This window comes from Wyeomyia smithii, chromosome 1 (assembly GCF_029784165.1).
Source record: "Wyeomyia smithii strain HCP4-BCI-WySm-NY-G18 chromosome 1, ASM2978416v1, whole genome shotgun sequence".
NCBI lineage: Eukaryota > Metazoa > Arthropoda > Insecta > Diptera > Culicidae > Wyeomyia > Wyeomyia smithii.
In genome coordinates this window covers 102,589,342-102,596,860 of record NC_073694.1, presented here as the reverse complement: position 1 = coordinate 102,596,860, position 7,519 = coordinate 102,589,342, and positions in this window count along the sequence as shown.

Below are 7,519 nucleotides of genomic sequence, written 5' to 3'. Positions count from 1 at the left end.
AACAGGAAACGGTGTCAGTAGCAGCTATAAGCTCCGATAATACGAAAGCAGGTTCATTAAGACGAGGAAGTTACAGGCAGTGGATCCCTCGGGGAAGGTTTGGCTCTCTATATACCGGTCCCTCCAGAATCGACTCTCACTTGTCATCGCAACGCAGGGAGTACAACAGCAGTCTAGAATCTGAGACATCTCGCTGTTATAGATGCAACAGCATTTATCACCGAGCTGATACCTGTTTTGCTATCGACAAAATTTGTTTGAATTGTGGACGTAAGGGTCACATCAGAAGAGCTTGTCGCCCGCCCTTTAGAAAAGGAAGTAAAGTTCAAGGTAGAAACCCGGACAATAAAATTGGTAAAATTGCTTTGGTTGACGCAGTTACAGAGGAGAAAGACGATGAGAAACCAGATAATAATGTATGTGTTGATATGAATTTGTAATGTATCAATCATTTGATCTACAAAAATTGATTTAAATTAATTCTTCTTTCACATTTCAATTCCATACCTTGTTTCATTGAAGTAAAGTGAGTTTGAAAACAAAATAAAACATGTTGTATATCAGTGTAAATGATACATCCTATTTAATCACATTCGATCAGATTCCCTATTTGCAATGAATCTCTTACTTTGCAGTTTCAGATCGCAACATTCGCGATACCGGAAGTTTCTTCTGATGAGGGGCTAATAATAGCTGAAGTTGCTGGATTGGAGTGTGAGTTTCTCATCGACTCGGGGGCTCAGGTAAACACCCTAACCAAAGATCGATATGATCTGCTATGCAGTGATGATCGATACAGAAAGAAAATGTTTAATGTCGAAAGTAGTACAGATCGTCCGCTCAGAGCATATGCAACAGATGATGAAATATCCGTAACTTCTACCTTCGAGGCATTTTTGCATATATCTGACGACCGTCCAAGTTTTATTGAAAAATTTTACGTTGTGAAAGAATGTAGATCCTTGTTGGGAAGGGCGACCGCCACGCTCTATAGTGTACTATTGTTGGGGTTACAAGTACCTGTAAACATAGAAAAGTCTTCGACACCTTCGTGGTACATAGAACAGGACATTGCATCGGTAACAGTAGACGACGTTTTCCCGAAATTTAATATTCCTACGGTGCAACTACGTTATGATCAAACAAGACCACCATGTCGCAATGTCTTCATGAAGATTCCGATAGCTGTCAAGCCTATCGTTGAGAAGCGATTACAACAGCTACTTGCTACTTGTGATTGACCTTAGAGGGCCTAATAGTTATACACAAAGATCTCCATTTGCCATGCCATGCCTAGAGAAAATTCTAGCGGAACTAGACGGAGCGCAGTGGTTCTCGACTATAGATATGTCCAATGCGTTCTTTCACATTGAGCTACATGAGAATAGTCGCCACCTAACGAATTTTTGTACCGAGTTCGGAATGTTCCGGTGCATAAGGCTACCATTCGGGTTGTGCAATGCACCGGACATTTTCCAAGAAGTATTGCAACGGAAAATCCTTGTGAGCTGTAAAGGTGTGAAGAACTATTTGGACGATATTCTCATTTTTGGAAAAACCCAAGAGGAGCACGACAACAATCTTAATGCAGTGATGGAGCGCCTGCGAGCACATAATGTTACGATTAACGTCTCGAAATGCGTTTTCAAGAGTCAATCAGTCAAGTTCTTGGGGTTTAGCCTCACCGCAAATGGATGGCAAATTGAAGAGGAAAAGATGAGTGCAATAAGAGATTTCAGGAGACCGGATTCGATAGCGGAAGTCAAAAGTTTTTTAGGGTTGGTGACTTTTGTTGATAAGTTTGTACCAAATAGAGCCAACAAAACTGAAAAATTAAAAATGCTAGCCAATTCGGAAACCCTTTACTGGTCTGAGGAAGAGGAACGTGAATTTATAGAATTCAAGGACGAAGCTGTGAAAACAATTAAAACACTCGGGTACTTCAACACGGCAGATGCAACAGAACTCTTTGTTGATGCATCAGCCGTTGGTTTGGAAGCTGTTTTGGTGCAGTTCAATGATGCTGGCTTACCACGAATCATAGCATGCGCTTCCAAAGCTCTAACGGTAACTGAACAAAAATATCCCCATGCTCATCGTGAGGCTCTGGCAGTAGTATGGGGGGTAGAAAGGTTTGCGTACTATTTGTCTAGTAGATCTTTTACAACTCGAACTGATGCCGAGGCAAATCAGTTTATTTTTGGTGAGCAGCATCGAATAGGTAAGCGAGCGGTTTCACGAGCAGAGGGATGGGCTCTACGACTACAGCCCTTTGATTTTACAATTGAGCGAGTGTTTGAAAACAATGTTGCAGATGTGCTTTCAAGGTTAATCAAACGATCTCAAGAAGCAGTACCATTCGAAGACATCGGCGATAATCATTTACTGTTTGCGTTGGACATAGGTAATATGGACATTTCTCTAGGAGAAATCGAAGCTGCTGCTGAACTAGATGCAGAGTTGCAACAATTACGCGAAGCATTAAAGTACGACAAATGGCCCCGCGATATGCGTAGATACGAGCTCAAAAAAAGCATCTGCACTACGTTGGTTCCCTAGTTTGCAAAGATGATAGAATTGTGTTACTCAGTTCATTGCGAACGAAAGCCATGATGTCAGCTCATGGTGGACATGTGGGAGAAGTCGCCATAAAACGCATCATGCGCGATTTTTTTTGGTGGCCGCGCATGGCTTCTGACACCGAAAAGTTCGTAAAAGATTGTGAAACATGCTGTATGCTCTCCAGAAAAAATCGTCCTTTGCCAATATCTTCACGAGATCTTCTTGACGGACCATGGGAGATTGTACAAACAGATTTCCTGTCGATCCCGGGATATGGCTCGGGAGACTTTTTAACGGTGGTAGATACATATTCTCGCTATCTCTCTGTCATTGAAATGAAGCGCAAAACAGCGGAGGCTACGAATAATGCACTTTGTGATATCTTCAAGCTTTGGTTGTCCGAGCATTCTACAGAGCGATAACGGTCCACCATTCAGTAGCACTACATTTTGTTCTTTCTGGGAGAATAAGGGAGTACATGTTCGAAAATCTATACCCTTATGTCCCCAAACAAATGGACTTGTGGAGCGACAAAATCAGTCTATTATTAAAGCTGTAGCAGCATCTACACTTGACGGCACAAACTGGCGTTTGAGCTTAAACAAATTTGTGCACAATCATAATACGCTTATTCCGCATGCCAGGCTAAAAGTAACACCTTTCGAGTTGATGGTTGGTTACAAATATCGTGGTACTTTTCCCAGTATATGGACTGAATCTCTTCCAAAACAATTAGACAAGGAAAATGTTCGAGAGTTGGATGCGGAGGCAAAACTATATAGCAAGCACTACGCAGACGAGGTAAGATGCGCGAAGGAGAGTGATATGAAGATGGGTGATATTGTGTTGATGAGCCTGCAGAGGAAGTGCAAAAGTGACCCAACATTTTCGTCGGAACGGTTTACGGTAGTCGCTAGAACCGGTGCCAAAGCAGTAGTTATGAGTAACAATGGAGTTCAGTATACCAGAAATGTTAATGATTTGAAGCTCGCCCCTTCGATAAAAGAATCGTTTGCTCAGGATAGTATGAATCCAGACATTGATCATCACCACTTTAATTCTAGTGGATTGATTACAAATGCAGAGAAAGACTCGGAAAATCTCGCTATGGAACAAAACCTGGAACCACTAAAGTCAAGTTTATCACATCATTCTGAAAAGATTACTCTTCGTCATCGCCCCAATTTAAAGAGACCTAACCGTTTTGATGATAATTATATATATCAGATTTATCAGTAACCCTTGTATCAGAAAAAAATATGTAAAAATATTTGAATTACTGTATCAATAAATATTAACAATTAAAATAGAAAAAAAAAGTAAAAAAAAAGAAAAAAGTATTATTACTTGTGAAGATTCCTAAGAAATTAAAACAATGAGTAGAGGTAGAGGGTATTGTAGTAGATACGAGTCTTAGAGTATTATATTTATTGGAAATTGGAGAAAGATATTTTTCAGTGTTTCACACGCAACTTTATTCGTGTTAGGATATAGCTAACGCAAAATTATATGCGGCAAATGAAAAAAAATAAAAATTACAACGGAGCACGACAGAAATGCGATGATTGGTTTTTCGGGGAAACCCGACTAGCTTCGAGAGAATGCGCAGAGAATGTAAGAGAGAAAAAGAGCAGATATTCGGTTCGCGAACGACAGTGCGTTGCGCTGAAAAAATAGCGAAGTTTTCACCTCCACATAATACGCTGCGGTTCGGCTTCGGCAAAACACGAAGCGCGATTTTACAGTCATGCGAGAGAGATGAAATTTGAATCGTCATTCTGTTAGCGAAATTTGAAGGTGTAGCACGTAATTTCGAAACCGGCAACGATGGCAACAAAGCGTCACGACAGAAGTGAGCACGGAAGCTTTGGAAAATAAGGAGCTAAGTACGCATTGCAGTTTCTTCTAAAATCTGGTTCAAATTTTCAAGAAAAAGCTAAAGGGTAATTTATTCACATCAGTTAAGACGCACTACGAAGAGTGTAAAGATTATGCAAAGTTGTCGATGATTGTTGATTTCCTTTGAGAAATAAATAGCGATACGAAAAAAAGAGGGATAGAAGAAGAAAGAGCAGTGAGAGAGAGAAATTATACAGAAAGTAAAATATCCCATGTCTAGAATATACTTTGGTCAAAACTCTACAGTTCAAGCAACCAATAAAAGATCGCACTCAGTATGATTTTCTAAGAGCTCTGGGGCTTTCATTTGAGCATGCGAACATCAAAATCGGAATATGCGTTCTTTAAAAAGAGTGTTTTTTTATTACTTTTCTTTCTTGGGTCGATTTTAATATACTACACATATAAATAACATATTTACACATACATACGTACAGGCACACATACACAAACATACATCAATTGTTCAATTCGTCGATCTGAGTAAATTGGTATACAACACATGGCTCTCCGTGCCATTAATTTCAAAAGTTAAATGTCTCATATAAAAAATACTCTTTGATCAATATTTTAGAATCTAAGCCACTAATCAAAAATCCACTCGGTAGCATTCTAGGGGAGCACAGAAGCTTCCGTTTGCGTATAAGATCATTCAAATCGGATATTGCGTTCTGTAAGAAAGGTGCGTTAGTATTTTGCGGCACATACATACAGACAACATACATACACACACACACATACACACACACATACACACGAACAGACATTGCTCAGTTTGTCGAGCTGAGTCAGATGGTATATACGATTCGGCCCTCCGGATCATGGATCTATTTTGCGTTTCTCGACCGATTCTATAACCTTTGTTTAGTATAACAAAGGTAATAGTATAACAAAGGTAATTAGTATAACAAAGGTAAAAATCGCATCGAAAACCTCATGTCCGCCTAAATTGTCTTACAGTACCACTGTGCATTGTTGTTGCATTTCTGTGAGCGTACACGGAAAACAAAATCTACCCAACCGGAGGGTACAAACTACCTGAAATGATGTAAACCTAATACAACTTACGTGTTGGGTAGTTTTGCAATGCTATCGCTGAGTCCTTTCCAATTAATTTATTTTAAACAAGCTTTTACTCAATGATGGTGTTTTGACAAAAAGTCAACATTGAGTAGTTTGAACCCAATATTGGAATCAAAATCTAACTGGTTGAAAATTCAAAACCCGCGCGATGAAATTGATTTCGCGAAAGTGGCAGAGATTTCGTTGATATTGGTATTTTTGGTTTTAAATTGATGATGTTGAGTGAAGAACGTGCTTTTGTGCTTCTGTTTTGAAATAGTAGCCGCCAATTAAGAAGAAGATTAAAAGTGCATTGTGAGAATGGAGCATGGAACGGAGAAGCCAGTTACACCAAATTAGAAGGTACGTGAGTAGGTTTTGAGTAGATTTTATAGATTTTTTTCAATGATCCGCTTTTTTCAACTAATATTAATTCAATCGAATGAAATTAACTGAAATCTACTCAAGGCATAGTTTAAAAGATTGAACTAAACGTTGGGTATTTTTAACATATCATTACTCTTAGTGCTATATACCTTCTATTGAATTAATCTACGACTACTCAAAATTGGCTTCCTGCACGGAACGACGCCGTTGAGTGAAATCGACATGAAAATGGGTACTTTTCGTTTTCCGTGTGAAACATTCTTACACACGAATCTGAAAATACTCAATTTTAGACTTAGTTGGCTCAATATCATATTTTTACAGAAAAAATGACAAATCATGTGAAAAATCACTTATTACAGATTGCGTACGTAATTCCGGACTAGAAAAGATAAAAGGAGGAACCTGCGACTCTAGTTGAATCTTCTATATAATATTTATTTTTATTTATTATTTGTTTATTAGTATTTGTATCTCGTAACTTAAGACTTCTGTCTTTTTAATATTACATTGTTAACTCTTTTGAAGTAGAATAGGCATCACACAAAAAATACCAGATAGTAAAGAAACTTTATGACAAAAACTACTCAAATAACAATAATACTTGAATAACTACTTATTTGAAATGCTCACAACATCCTCTTCTAAATGCTGTGCAAGAAGGTATGTTGGCCAAACTATTGGGTAATGAATTCCAGTGTACTACACCTCGTACGAAAAATGAGTTCCCGTACATTGACGTGCGATGTCTAGGTATAATAAATTTCAAGGAACGATTACTTCGGGTCATATGTAATTTTCTATGTAGATAACCAGGTTGCTTCGTTTTCAACAAACCATGTAGAAATAGGCAACTACGCAGCTTACTAAAATTTTCCAAAGTACAACCGATTAGGCGATACTGAAGGTGGGAGACACGAGAAAACCTGTTTAAGTTGAACACATAACGCACACATGAATGTAACGCAACTTTTAGCTTATTAAAAACAGTGACTGGAACATCGTCAAGCAAAAAATCACATGCCAAAAAATGGGAATAAATTATCTGCTCACCTGCAACGGTAGACTTGCACTCTGGCACGTTGATAGAGGTCACGGACATTTGGTTTATCGAAGACATGAACCGAGACATTTCCGTTCCCGTTTCATATTCCTGTTGATGAGTACTCGATGGGCCAGCATTCACTAAGAACTCCCCACTGTTAATGCTCTCGCTGCGAGGTGATGTTAGACTCGCCTGTAAAGCCCTAATTGTTTCATTCGCCCTTTCTAACTGTTTGCTCATTTCGATCCTTGCACATTTTTCTTCAGCCAATTCTTGCATAATGATCAAGCTTCTTTTTCTTAGTTTTCCTGTAGTTAATGATTAGATAGAAAAAAAACACATTGAGGGTACACTAATTTATTTATATATATATATATATATATATATATATATATATATATATATATATATATATATATATATATATATATATATATATATATATATATATATATATATATATATATATATATATATATATATATATATATATATATATATATATATATATATATATATATATATATATATATATATATATATATATATATATATATATATATA